This window comes from Microcebus murinus, chromosome 19 (assembly GCF_040939455.1).
Source record: "Microcebus murinus isolate Inina chromosome 19, M.murinus_Inina_mat1.0, whole genome shotgun sequence".
Lineage (NCBI taxonomy): Eukaryota > Metazoa > Chordata > Mammalia > Primates > Cheirogaleidae > Microcebus > Microcebus murinus.
Genome location: NC_134122.1, coordinates 38,110,300 through 38,124,082, shown reverse-complemented (window position 1 = coordinate 38,124,082; position 13,783 = coordinate 38,110,300). Strand labels below are relative to the sequence as shown.

General features: G+C 42.7%; 1 long non-coding RNA gene across 2 annotated transcripts; it reads left to right on the top strand.

Annotated features, from left to right (window-relative positions):
- Nucleotides 1-24: 24 nt before the first annotated feature.
- On the top strand, nt 25-12,849 carry LOC105871101 (uncharacterized). 2 transcript variants are annotated; one of them, XR_012913539.1, is made up of 4 exons: nt 25-199; nt 392-783; nt 5,842-5,934; nt 12,596-12,849. It is a non-coding gene; the product is annotated as an uncharacterized LOC105871101 (long non-coding RNA). The 2 variants fall into 2 exon arrangements; XR_001153891.3 differs by lacking the exon at nt 5,842-5,934 and having other exon boundaries at nt 27-199.
- The last annotated feature ends 934 nt before the right edge of the window (nt 12,850-13,783 follow it).

Below are 13,783 nucleotides of genomic sequence, written 5' to 3'. Positions count from 1 at the left end.
CTCTAGTGCTAGTCTCCGGGTTCCTCAAGAAAGTTTTCCCGGGCGAGGACGCATGCGCGCACGTTGGCTGCACAGCCAGTAACAGCTGGGAATGCGCTGTGGCGCAAACCACCGGCACTCAGACGTTGGCGATGGTGGCGTTTGTGGCTGCTGCTGAGCGCCGCCCGGCGTCCGGTTCCTTTTACCATCAGGCTTTCAGGTTTGCAGGCGTAGATTTGCATTAAGTGGCGGCTTTTCGCAGGCACTTCATCGATTCATCCAAAAATTCCTCTGCTACTGAATATAATTTGTGCTATTTGGGTGGCAGAAGAAGTGATTATATGAATAAGGGAGACGCTGCCTAGAAATGGTTTTATTCTAAACGATTGGTTGTGATCTTCACTTTCTACAGATTCTTGCCTCAGGAGTCGTTTGGCGCATCTGTGAAGCGGGGGTCGTTTTGTGGATTGTGGGACGTCATTGCCATTTAACGGTGCTGTCGTGTCTGGTCAGTTCTGTAGATCCGGACCACACTGGCTGGACTGTGGACTGGCACGTTACACTCACCTCTTGCTGAGACCACGCCACTGGATATCCCGTTGTGTCGCACATCTGAGCCGGGATGACCAACTCAGATGTTCCTTACTTTATAACTTAGAACTCAGAACGAAGGACAGTGGAGTGAGTGTTGAGAGCATGCTTGGTCTGATAAGTCAACCACGGTTCTGATTCCTAGTCCTTACAGGTTCAACGGTCTGCAAGTAGTTCCTTGTCCTTTCCAGAAGGACAGGGATAGAGCTCCAGGTAGGTAGGGCTGTGGTTTAGAGATTAATGTTCCACCCTATTGGAAAACATATAACAAATCTTAGATCAGTGTTTCTCAAACTTTTTAGCCCTTGGGATTCCATTACAGTCTTAAAAATTGAGGCCTTCAAAGGTCTTTTGTTTATGAGTTTCTATCCATACTTACTATATTGCACCTTAAATTTTAAAAAATTAATGCATTTAAAAATTGCAATAACAAACCCTTGAAGACAAAATAGGTTAGTGATTGCCAGGGGATGGTGAGGAGTTGGGGAATTTGAACTACTTCTAATAGACACAAGTTTCTTTTGGGGGTAATGAAGAGGGGTTCTGGAATGAGACAGTAGTGATGGTTGTGCAACATAGTGAACATGCTAAACATACTAAAAGCCACTGAAGTATACACTTTTAAAGTGGTAGATCTGGGCCCAGGCATGGTGGCTAATGCCTGTAATCCTAGCACTTTGAGAGGCCAAGGTGGGAGGATTGCTTGAGGCCAAGAGTTTGAGACCAGCCTGAGCAATATAGTGAGACCCCCCCCATGTCTACAAAATAACTTTTAAAACATTAGCCAGACGTAGTGGTGCACCAGTAGTTCCAGCTAATCTAGAGGCTGAGAAAGGAGGATCGCTTGAGGTTGCCCACTACATATAACATAACATTTTTTTTTTTTTAGACAGAGTCTGGCTCTGTTGCCCAGGCTAGAGTGCCGTGGCATCAGCCTAGCTCACAGCAACCTCAAACTCCTGGGCTCAAGCAATCCTACTGTCTCAGCCTCCCGAGTAGATGGAACTACAGGCATGTGCCACCATGTATGGCTAATGTTTTCTATATATTTTTAGTTGTCCAGCTAATTTCTTTTCTTTTTTTTTTTTTTTTTTTTTTTTTTTAGTAGAGACAAGGTCTCACTCATGCTCAGGCTGGTCTCAAACTCCTGAGCTCAAACGATTCACCTGCCTTGGCCTCCCAAAGTGCTAGGATTACAGGTGTGAGCCTCTGTGCCCGGTCCTGCTTTACATTTTTGCAAATCTAATATCTGGCTTAAGAGAAAAATAACGATTTTCATACCTGCTCCTGCATTCAGTTGTGGTGTCACACATCCAATAGTCTCTTGAAAACACCATATACTTGAGAAAAAATGCAAGGGAAAAAGTCAAGTGACAGTTTTATTATGAACATAGTTTTGACCTTGTAGATCCTCTGAAAGTGCCTCAGGGACTCCCAGAAGTCCCTGGACCACACTTTGAGGACCACTCACTTTGGCAATTGGCAGTTTGGTCTTCCTTACCCTTTAGAAAGGGCTGTTCAGGTTTTCACATTTATTGTCAATTCCCAGATATTTGGTAAAATACCTGCCAGAAATAGTGGAAAGAGCATAGATAAAGTAGCTAGGACTTCTAAGTTTGAATAAATAGTTTAGGTACAGGGTTTTGGTGCCAGGCCACCAGTTACCAAATTTAGCCTCTTTGTGCCTCCATTTCCTTAGATTTTAAAAGGGAATAATGGCTGACTCAACCTCTTAGGGTTGTTTTGAGGATCTGCATCTACCTGGTAGAAATTAGGGTGATTAAACACCTGATATTCAAAGAAAAAGAAACAGTTAATTATTTTAAAACTAACTTTCAAATAGATCTTTAAGAAGCAAAAGAGCAGAGGAGAGTAGAACATAGAGTTTATGCCATAAAAATTATAGAATAGTGGGTGAGGCAGATATTTCTGTTCTTCAAGCCTGGAAGAACAAATGAGGGTCATCTGGGGTGAGAGGCATAGCAACAGTGATGGAGAAGACAATAGAGGACCCAGGGTATCAGGTGGAGAAGAAGGAGTCCTCAGAGAGATAATGGAGCACCATGGGAGCCAGGAAGCCATGCCAGTCTGCCCCATGTGGACACCCTTTTCCTTCAGTTCATATGTTTTTATATAACAGCCATGCTGGCCAGGGCCTGGGCACTACCAAAAGGGACTCAGGTAGGTTCCTTCTCAGCTGGGGAAACAGTCTACAGGCAGCTGTCAATAGAAGGTCCTTTCCTGAAGTCACTGAGATCAGACTTTGGTGGCTGCTGTGCATGGGTTAATTCTGCAGTCCCTAACCCCCAGGCCGCACCAGTACCTACCTGTGGCCTGTTAGGAACTGGGCCGAACAGCAGGAGGTGGGCAGCAGGTGAGTGAGCCAAACCTTCGTGTGTATTTACAGCCACTCCCCATCGCTCCCGTCACCGCATAAGCTCCGCCTCCTGTCAGATCAGCTGCAGCGTTAGATTCTTACAGAAGCAGGAAACCTACAGGTAACTGTGCATGGAGGGATCTAGGCTGCGTGCTCCTTAGGAGAACCTAATGCCTGATGAACTGTGTGGAGCTGAGGCGGTGATGCTAGCGCTGGGGAGCGGCTGCAAATACAGATTCTCATTAGCAGAGAGGTCTGACTGCACAATAAATGCAATGCACTTGACTCATCCTGAAACCATCCCTACCCACCCCCATTTGTGGAAAAATTGTCTTCCATGAAACCAGTCCCTGGTGCCAAAAAGGTTGGGTACTTCTGGGTTAACTGATGTGTTCATTAGAATGGTGAGGCTTGCTCCTCAGAAGAGAGAAAAGTATATTAATTAAAACTGTCAACTAAAGAAAAACTCAGGATTTGAAAAAATTAAAGTTAGTTTTATTCAGAATCTTTCTGAGGATTGCAATCCAGGAGAGTCCTTCTGGGAATTTCTGTTGGACTGCTCTAAAGTAGTGTTTCAGCTGGTGGTGGTGGCCATTCTGCACATGCTCAGAAAGTATATCAAATGTGCCCAAAAGTTACATTAGAGCAAAATCTCATCAAAGTTTGGGTGTGAGAGTATATCTGGTTATAGATTACAGAGGCATAATCACTAATCCTTGTCAGGAAAACAAGTTCTGAGATCATTGACGTTTTCTAAAAATGCAATTATTCCAGCAAGCGATTTGGAAACCTGTGCTTTATCCTGCTTGTCGTCCTCAGGGCATTTCCCCAGTGGATGCACTGTCAGGAACCAGGGGCTTTGTGAAATTCCACAGATGAGGAATTTTCTAAAATTCTGCTGGTAAGCAGAATGAACAATCGTGGTTTCTTACATGTGCTACTTTGTCTCACAAAACAAAACAAAATGAAATCCCTAGCGCAAACATTTTCAAAACATAGTCTGGGGACCTTTGCCTCTGCAAAGTTAGAACTGTTTTCATAATAATACTAAGATGTTATTTGCCTTTTCACTCTTTATTTTCTCATTAGTGTACAGTGGAATTTTCTGAAGGCTACATGGTATGTAACATCACAACAGATTGAATGCAAAACAGGCTAGTCTATGGTTAAAAAAAAGTCAAGAGTGGTTGCCTCTTAGAAATTGGGGGCAGGAAGTGACTGGAAAGGGCTCAGAGGGAGTTTTCTGGGGTGATGATAATGTAATATCCTATATCTTGGTAGGACTTTGGTTTACACAGGTGTATACATTTGTCAAAACTCATATGATAGAAGCATGATATGGTTTTCCACTTGTGCTCCTTCCTATCTTAGTGGTTTTTCAGGAATTTAGGTGGGTTGCTTTGGGGGACAGATGGGAAAGGGAGGGGCAGAGTAGGTAGGGCTCAGGGCATTGTAATCCCACTTCACCCAGAACAGCTCTGCTTTTTTTTTCTCTTTGCATATTGGAATTCCTTGTAAGATTTTGTTTCTAAGAAGTTTGATAATCATGGATTCATAAAAAATGCCCAGGTGTTGACATCAGAAAGACCTGGGTTTAATCCTAACTCTGCTACCTACTGTTTGTGACTTTGGGCAAGTAACAGCATTTAGCTGAGTGCCTGACACATTATAGGTACTTAATAAATATTTGTAATATAACTGAAGAAATGTAACTTTTTTGAGCTCTGGTTTTACGCTAAGTCCAAGAGATCTCATGTTCTTTTCCTTTACCAACATTTGTAGGGTTTGTGGATGAGCTTCCTTTTGATGGCAAAGTGAAGCAGAGAATAGAAAAAAGATTTTTTTGCTCAATTGTTTTGTTCAGTTATTAAATACCGGGGAAAGGGCAGGAGTGTAAATTTGTTGGTGGGGGCAACAGTGGTCTCTGACATCTGCCCTGTGACTCTCATACCACCCACAAACATATCAACTGCTTTCCATCTTGGCAACTTCATTTGAAAAATGGGAATAAGAATACAACTTTCCAGTAGGATTCTTTTCATCATTTAATGATGTAGTTTTTTTTTTTTTTTTTTTTTTTTTTGAGACAGAGTCTCGCTTTGTTGTCCAGGCTAGAGTGAGTGCCGTGGCGTCAGCCTAGCTCACAGCAACCTCAAACTCCTGGGCTCGAGCGATCCTTCTGCCTCAGCCTCCCGAGTAGCTGGGACTACAGGCATGCGCCACCATGCCCGGCTAATTTTTTTATATACATATCAGTTGGCCAATTAATTTCTTTCTATTTATAGTAGAGACGGGGTCTCGCTCTTGCTCAGGCTGGTTTTGAACTCCTGACCTTGAGCAATCCGCCCGCCTCGGCCTCCCAGAGAGCTAGGATTACAGGCGTGAGCCACCACGCCCGGCCTAATGATGTAGTTTTTGAAGGGTACCAGCTCTTTATTGTTCAATAAATGTTAGGTGCCTTTTCCATCTTTCATCTTTTCCTGTTTTCTCTGAAATAACTCACCAAACATGTATGACTGCTAATATAGTCTTCCTTACCTATGTAATTCTTATATGTTCTTTCACATGCCTGATGTTAGTAATTGATTTGTATTTGCTCTCTTTTTCCAGCACATACAAAGCTTAAATTCATGATACTCCAAGGATTGCACTTTCGTTAGCTGCTGGGCTTGAACTTATTGGGCCCAAACTCTTTTCTTTCTTCCTTTCTTTCTTTTTTTTTAAGAGATAGGGTTTTGCTTTGTCACTCCTAGCTGGAGTGCAGTGGTGTGATCTGAGCTTACTGCAGCCTCGAACTCCTGGGCTCAGGTGATCTTCCTGCCTCAGCCTCCCCAATAGCTGGGACACAGCCATGTGCCACCATGCCCTGATAATTTTTTCTTATTTTTCTGTAGAGACGCAGTCTCACTATGTTGCCCAGGCTGGTCTCAATTTCCTGGCCTTAAGTGATCCTCCTGTGTTGGCCTCCCAAAGTGCTGGGATTACAGGTAGAAACCACCATGCGTGGCTAAAAACTTTCTTCAAACACTTGAGCTGTAGTATAAGGGGAGTCTTCTGCTACTTGGAAAGCTGGGTTGTGTTGGTGATTGTTGTTTTAGGAATTTTTTTTTTTTTTTTTTTTTGAGACAGTCTCACTTTGTTGCCCAGGCTAGAGTGAGTGCTGTGGCGTCAGCCTAGCTCACAGCAACCTCAAACTCCTGGGCTCGAGCGATCCTTCTGCCTCAGCCTCCCGAGTAGCTGGGACTACAGGCATGCGCCACCATGCCCGGCTAATTTTTTTTTTTTATATATATATATCAGTTGGCCAATTAATTTCTTTCTATTTATAGTAGAGACGGGGTCTCGCTCTTGCTCAGGCTGGTTTTGAACTCCTGACCTTGAGCAATCCGCCCGCCTCGGCCTCCCAGAGAGCTAGGATTACAGGCGTGAGCCACCGCGCCTGGCCTGTTTTAGGAATTTGACCTTAGCTGTCTCCTGGACTGACTTCATCAGTTTGTGCAGGTTGAGACTTCTCTATGCTAGGGGCTGCTCAGGAGACCTGGCTCCATGTTCCCTTGACATGGCCCTCCCCACTCTGCTTTGAAGTGGGAGCTTGAGGACTCAGTAGCAGCCACTGGAAGGAGTCCATGAGGGTCCAAATGAGGAAGCAGTCATAGTTATATCACCCAGTTAAGTTGGTGACTTCATGTGGGTCTAGGGGAGTTCTTTTTGAGAAATGCCTTTTAACTCCAGGTTATCAACAGAGGATCTGTGAACTCCCTTTGTAGCTGGTAGGTCTCTGGGCCCTTTGTTCCAGGCATGTTCCAGAGCACTCCTTGCTTGAGGAGGCCTCAGACTCGGGCCATTCCAAGGACGCCCCCATCTCAGGCCATCTCAGGCTGTGAGACCTCCTTACCCATGCACACATCCCAGTTATCCTTGTATAACAGTTAGTCGACAATGAGGCCAATTATTTTTATGTAACAATAAATTTTTAGAATTTAGATTTCTAGGATGTGATAGCTAGGTAGGTCTTAGAGAGCATCTGACTCAAATAAGCTCATTTTACAAATGGGTAATTGAAACCCAGAGAGGTTAAGAGGTTTGCTGAGGTCATATACAGCCAAGTGAAGCTAGAGTTAGGTTTCCTAAGACTCTGTGCAGCACTTATTCAACCTAACTCACCATGACCCATGCTAACTAGGTGCCTAACGTTATTCAGTAATCCTTTTTCCTGACTGTGGTCCACAAACTCCTTCACTCCCTGCCATTGTCTCCTGATTTCCCACCCCCATCCTCCTAAATGTTATCAGGTCTGACAGTTTATGTGTCAGCTTGGCTCCATTTTGTTAGGGTATGACATAAGTGATTCAATGTTGATGCTGATAACACAAAACTAATCTATAACTTTATTTAAATTTTCTTCTCTTAAAGTTTCCAACAACCACATAAATCATCCCCTTCAATCTCTTCTGAGGCCTTATTCTATCACTTTTCTCCTCTTTCCAGAATCTTCAGCTTCTTCCTCTACTCCTCCTTCCGCTTCAGCATATTAATATAAACATGCTCATGTCTCTCCAGTCTAGCAAAAAAAAAAAAACCCTCCTTCCTTACAGTCCCTCTAACTATGACTTACTAACCTATTTTCTGGTATTCTTGAAATATTAAGCATTGCTGCTTGTATTTCCTCACTTCCCATTCATTCTCTAACCAGTTGGAGCCTGGCTTCAGCTTCCCCCAACCCACTGAAACTGTCTTTGTTAAGATAATTATGACCTTCTGATTGCCAAAGCCTGTGGAAACTGAAATTGTTCTTTTCTTGACTTCTCAGTGGCATTAGCCACTCCTTCTTGACATTTCTCTCTTCCCTTCCAGTGTATCATTCCTTTGCCTCTCAGACCACTCCATTCTCTAATTCTTTAACTGATTCTTCTCCGCACCAACCATAAAAACATTGGAACTGGAACACCAGATCCCCAACCCTCTAACTTCAGCCTTTTCATTTTATATGCCCATAGTTTTCTTTTCTTTTTCTTTTTTCTTTTTTTTTTTTTTTTTTTTGAGACAGAGTCTCGCTTTGTTGCTCAGGCTAGAGTGAGTGCCATGGCGTCAGCCTAGCTCACAACAACCTCAAACTCCTGGGCTCAAGCAATCTTCCTGCCTCAGCCTCCCAAGTAGCTGGGACTACAGACAGGCATGCGCTACCATGCCCAGCTGATTTTTTCTATATATATTAGTTGTATGCCCATAGTTTTCTTGAGCAACTTCTACATCTATCACATGAACTTCATTGTGTTCATGTGCTGATAACTATCTCTTTTTTGTGTGTGTATGAGACAGAATCTCATTCTGTCACCCAAGCTGGAGTGCACTGGCCCAATCATAGCTAACTGCAACCTCAAATTTCTGGGCTCAAGCCATCCTTCCACCTCAACCTTCCAAGTAGCTAGGACTACAGGTGTGCCATCACACCTGGCTAATTTTTTACATATTTCTTTTGTAGAGACAGGGTCTCACTATGTTGCCCAGGCTGGTCTTGAACTCCTGGGCTCAAGTGATCCTCCCACTTCAGCCTACCAAAGTGCTGGGATTAAAGGTGTGAGCCACCATGCCCGGCCACTGATGACTCCTGAATCTAAGCCTCATATCAAACCTGTGTCATTCCCAGATCCTGTCATTTGTGACAACATGGATAACCTGGAAAACATTATACTAAATGAAATAAGCTAGGCACTGAAAGACAAATAGTGCATAATCTCACTTATATGTGGAATCTAAAGAAGTTGAACTTGGCCTGGCATTTAGCAAGTGTTTAAATGTTTGTTGAATTAATAAATTGGTTGGTTGAATAGATAAATAACACAGGATAAAAAACAAGTAGTAAAGGAGAAAGGAAGGAGCAATTTTGGGGAATATTTCTTGAATATTACATTTAAATGTTTTCTGTAGGCCAGGCGCAGTGGCTCACGCCTGTAATCCTAACACTCTGGGAGGCCAAGGCAGGTGGATCGCTCAAGGTCAGGAGTTTGAAACTAGCCTGAACAAGAGTGAGACCCCATCTCTACTAAAAATAGAAAGAAATTAGCCGGACAACTAAAAATATTTATAGAAAAAAATTAGCTGGGCATGGTGGCACATGCCTATAGTCCCAGCTACTCAGGAGGCTGAGGCAGGAGGATTGCCCAGGAGTTTGAGGTTGCTGTGAACTAGGCTGACACCACAACACTCTAGCCTAGGCAATGCAGTGAGACTCTGTCTCAAAAAAAATTAAAAAAATAAATATTTTTCCGTAATTATAGCATTATCACAATGTAAAGAACCTAAAGGGCAAAAAAAGAATTGTGTACAGGCTGGGCGTTATGGCTCACGCCTGTAATCCTAGTACTCTGGGAGGCCGAGGCGGGCGGATTGCTCAAGGTCAGGAGTTTGAAACCAGCCTGAGCAAGAGCGAGACCCCGTCTCTACTATAAATAGAAAGAAATTAATTGGCCAACTGATATATATAGAAAAAATTAGCCGGGCATGGTGGTGCATGCCTGTAGTCCCAGCTACTCGGAAGGCTGAGGCAGAAGGATTGCTTGAGCCCTGGAGTTTGAGGTTGCTGCGAGCTAGGCTGACACCATGGCACTCACGCTAGCCTGGGCAACAAAGCTAGACTCTATCTCAAAAAATAAATAAATAAATTGTTTACAGAGAACCAGAGAAGCTTTGAATTCACATTGAATATGCTACGTGTGTACAATATGTGAGAAAGGAAACTGGACTATTGGGAGTTGCAGTAATAAGAGTCATTTCTTTTATCTAGGCCTAGACTGAGTGGGACTGACATGATCTGATTCTATGATCAGAGGCCTGGCTTTCCTACCAACCATGTGCTAGACTTCTGTCCAACTCAGGTAGCACCAGAAATGTCCAGAGATGGACTAGGTTGTAGAGAGGCCCTTTGCTTGACAAAACAGTTAGTGCTAAATGCTAATATTTAGCATTCAAAAATTTGGGATTGTACTTTGGGAGGCCAAGGTGGGAGGATTGTTTGAGGCCAGGAGTTCAAGACCAGCCTGAGTAAAATCAAGAGCCCATCTCTACAAAATATAGAAAAATTAGCTGAGCATGGTGGCATGTACGTGTAGTCCTAGCTACTGAAGAAGCTAAGGCAAGATAATTGCTTGAGCCCAGGAGTTTGAGGTTGCAGTGAGTTATGTTGCTGCCACTACACTCTAGCTGGAGCGACAGAGTGAGACTCTGCCTCAAAAAAAATTGAATTAAAAAAATAAAACAAAGAAGTTGAACTCATGAAAGTAGAGAGTAGAATGATGGTTACCAGAGGCTGGGGCAAAAGGATGGATGGGCAAAGGAAAGAGGTTTATCAGAGTGCAGAGTTTCAGTTAGACTGCAGAAATAAGCTTTAGTGATCTATTGCACCAAATGGTGACTATAGTAAGTAATAATACATTGTATATTATAAATTGCTAAAAGAGTAGATTTTTAAATGTTTTCACCACAAAAAGATGATAAATATGTGATGTGATGGATTTATTAACTAGCCTATTTTACTCATTCCACATTGTAAACATATATCAAAACATCACACTGTACCCCATAAATATGTGCAATTATTATTTGTCAGTTTAAAATTTAAATTTAAGAAAAGCTTCATTACTAAATATGCTTCTGCCTAATGTTGGATCTCAACCAGGATGTACCACACATACATCAGAACTCAACAAGTCTAAAAGCTAATTCACTTTTCCTTGCTTGTGCCCCATCTCAGAGAATGATATCCCTCCCTTCTCAGTTGCCCAAGATACAAACATAGTATGAATAGTTGCCCCAGACACCCTCATGCATTCATTTACCAAGTTCTTGAAGTCTATTCTCCTTTCTCCCCTTTACCTCCAACCTCTCAAAGTCTTCCCTCTACTCTCTTCCTGGTATTACTCCCTTTGTTCAGACAGGCATCATTTCTGGTCTAGATTTTGTCCCTGAACTACTTTCTTCTCTCATCCTGCTTCACCTCCAGTCCATTTTCCCCACTTACAAGAGAAAAATGATGCTTTCATATAAATCGTGACAATGCAATAGGCAAAATTTTGGTTGGGGGACTCCCTGTAGCCTATTAGATGAAGTTTAAATTGTTTAGCATGAAATTCATGGACTCTGCCTTTTCATGGGGCTTCATCCTTTGCCTAGTTGTACTTTGCATTTTAGGTGTACTGAACCACTTGCAGTTTTCATGGCTTCCTATTTCTGCATAAGCTGGGCCCCACCACTGCTCTAGTTCTGCTCACCTACATGCACACACACCCTCCTGCCTTCAGAAAATCCTCCCTGACACCCCCAGAGAAAGTTAGCTGCCCCTCCTTTGTGCTCCTTAGTCTCCTATGAAAACCACCTTGTTACAGCACCAATAAAAAGCCCTTTGACTAGAGGGTGAGGAGAACCAAATCTCTAGTAGTCTTTATACTTCCAGCACCTAGCAGGGGATATTTGATAAATGTGCGATCAATTCAGCAAATTTTAAAACTGTTTTTTTAAGTAAAGGAAACGAAAATTTTCTTCAAATAAAATTTCCTGCAGAAGCCTAACATGGAATAGACAAAAGTTAGGAACCTGGCCAGGCGTGGTGGCTCACGCCTGTAATCCTAGCTCTCTGGGAGGCCGAGGCGGGCAGATCTTTTGAGTTCAGGAGTTCAAAACCAACCTGAGCAAGAGCGAGACCCCCATCTCTACTATAAATAGAAAGAAATTAATTGGACAACTAATATATATATAGAAAAAAAAATTAGCCGGGCATGGTGGCGCATGCCTGTAGTCCCAGCTACTTGGGAGGCTGAGGCAGCAGGATTGCTTGAGCCCAGGAGTTTGAGGTTGCTGTGAGCTAGGCTGACGCCACGGCACTCACTCTAGCCTGGGCAACAAAGTGAGACTCTGTCTCAAAAAAAAAAAAAAAAGTTAGGATCCTATCACTTAGCCCTCTTCTGCCACGGTGCCTCTCAGGTGCCCAAACCTCACTGGGTACAGTGTGAAAACCACTGGTTTAAGACAGGTGTGGTGCACCTGTAATCCCAGCTACTTGAGAAGGTGGGGCAGGAGGATTGCTTAAGCCCAGGAGTTGATGTCTAGCCTGGGCAATGTAGTGAGAACACGTCTTAAAAAAAAAAAAAAAAAAAAGACACCAAAACCCACTGGTTTAAAGGCTATCCTGTAGTGTCCCTATAGCTGACCATAAATGTACAATATGGATGAATCTTGAAAACATGCTAAATGAAAGAAGCCAGACAAAAGACCACATTATTGTTATTATTCCATCTATATGGAATACCAGAATAGGCAAATCCATAGAGATAGGAAGTAGAATAGTGATTACCAGGGACTGGGGTGACAGGAGAACAGGGAGTGACCGCTAATGGGCATGAGGCTGCTTTTTGAGGTGATGAAAATATTATGGAATTAGTAGTGATGATTGCATAACCTTATGATTATACTAAAAACCACTTAAGTATTAAGTGGTTAACCTTATGATTATTAACCTTATTATTATTAACCTTATGATTAACCTTATGATTATTAACCTTATTAACCTTATGATTATACTAAAAACCACTTAAGTATTAATTTCATACTTCAAATGGGTAAATTTTATGTTATGTGATTTGTATCTCAATACAGGTTGAACATCCTTCTGAAAATCCAAAATCTGAATTGCTTGAACATTGAAACTTTTCAAGCACCAACATGACGCCCCAATTGAAAAATTCCACACCTGACCTCCTGTGACAGGGCACAGTCAAACACAGGCTCACAACACACAGTTTAGTCAGCGTCCCCGAGGGAAAAAAGACCCTCCAGCCCCTCATCAGCTACAATATTTCTTTCCCACCCAGATTCCCACATTAAACATGCCCACAAAGGGTGATAAAATGGCATGTGTGCAGGCTGGATGCATTCCCCACAATGTCCCGCATGGGGCCAAGACCTATATGTGTTATGCACTGTTTTTTTGCTTATTCTCTGCTCTGTGGTATAAATATATTGTTAAGGATGTCAAAAAGGCTTCCAGGCCGAGCATGGTAGCTCATGCCTATAATCCTAGCACTCTGGGAGGCTGAGGAGGGAGGATCAGGATCAAGGTCAGGAGTTTAAGACTAGCCGAGCAAGAGCGAGACCCTGTCTCTACTAAAAATATAGAAAAGAAATTAGCTGAACAACTAAAAATATATAGAAAAAATGAGCCAGGCACGGTGGCACGTGCCTGTAGTCCCAGCTACTCAGCAGGCTGAGGCAGAAGGATTGCTTGAGCCCAGGAGTTTGAAGTTGCTGTGAGCTAGGCTGGTGTCACGGCACTCTAGCCCAGGCAACAGAGTGAGACTCTGTCTCAAAAAAAAAAGAATGTCAAAAAGGCTTGCTACCACTATTATCTCTATGGATAAAATACTATTATCCCTATGGATAATAGTAGTAGAAAAAGAGGAAGGATTCGTGTTTATCTAAAGCACAGAAAGTCAAGCTGATGGAGAAACTGGGCAGCAGTGTAAGTGTGGAACGTCTTACAGAAGACTTAGAAAGACCACCAGATATGACTTGAAGAAACAGAGGGTAAACTGTTGAAGTTCTGTGCTGAAAGTGATGGACAGAAGTTAATGACAACCAGAAACATGCTGCATCAAGCTAGAAATGAAGGGCTCGATTGTGTGTTGAAAGAGAGGCTCTGTCAGTGTCACAGTGAACGCACGCCACTCATTGGTATGCTGATCATGAAACACAAAAATCTATCATGATGAACTGAAAATTGAAACTGAATATTCACAAATATTTAAGCAAAGACAAAGCATTAAATTTTTAAAGATTTGTGGTGAT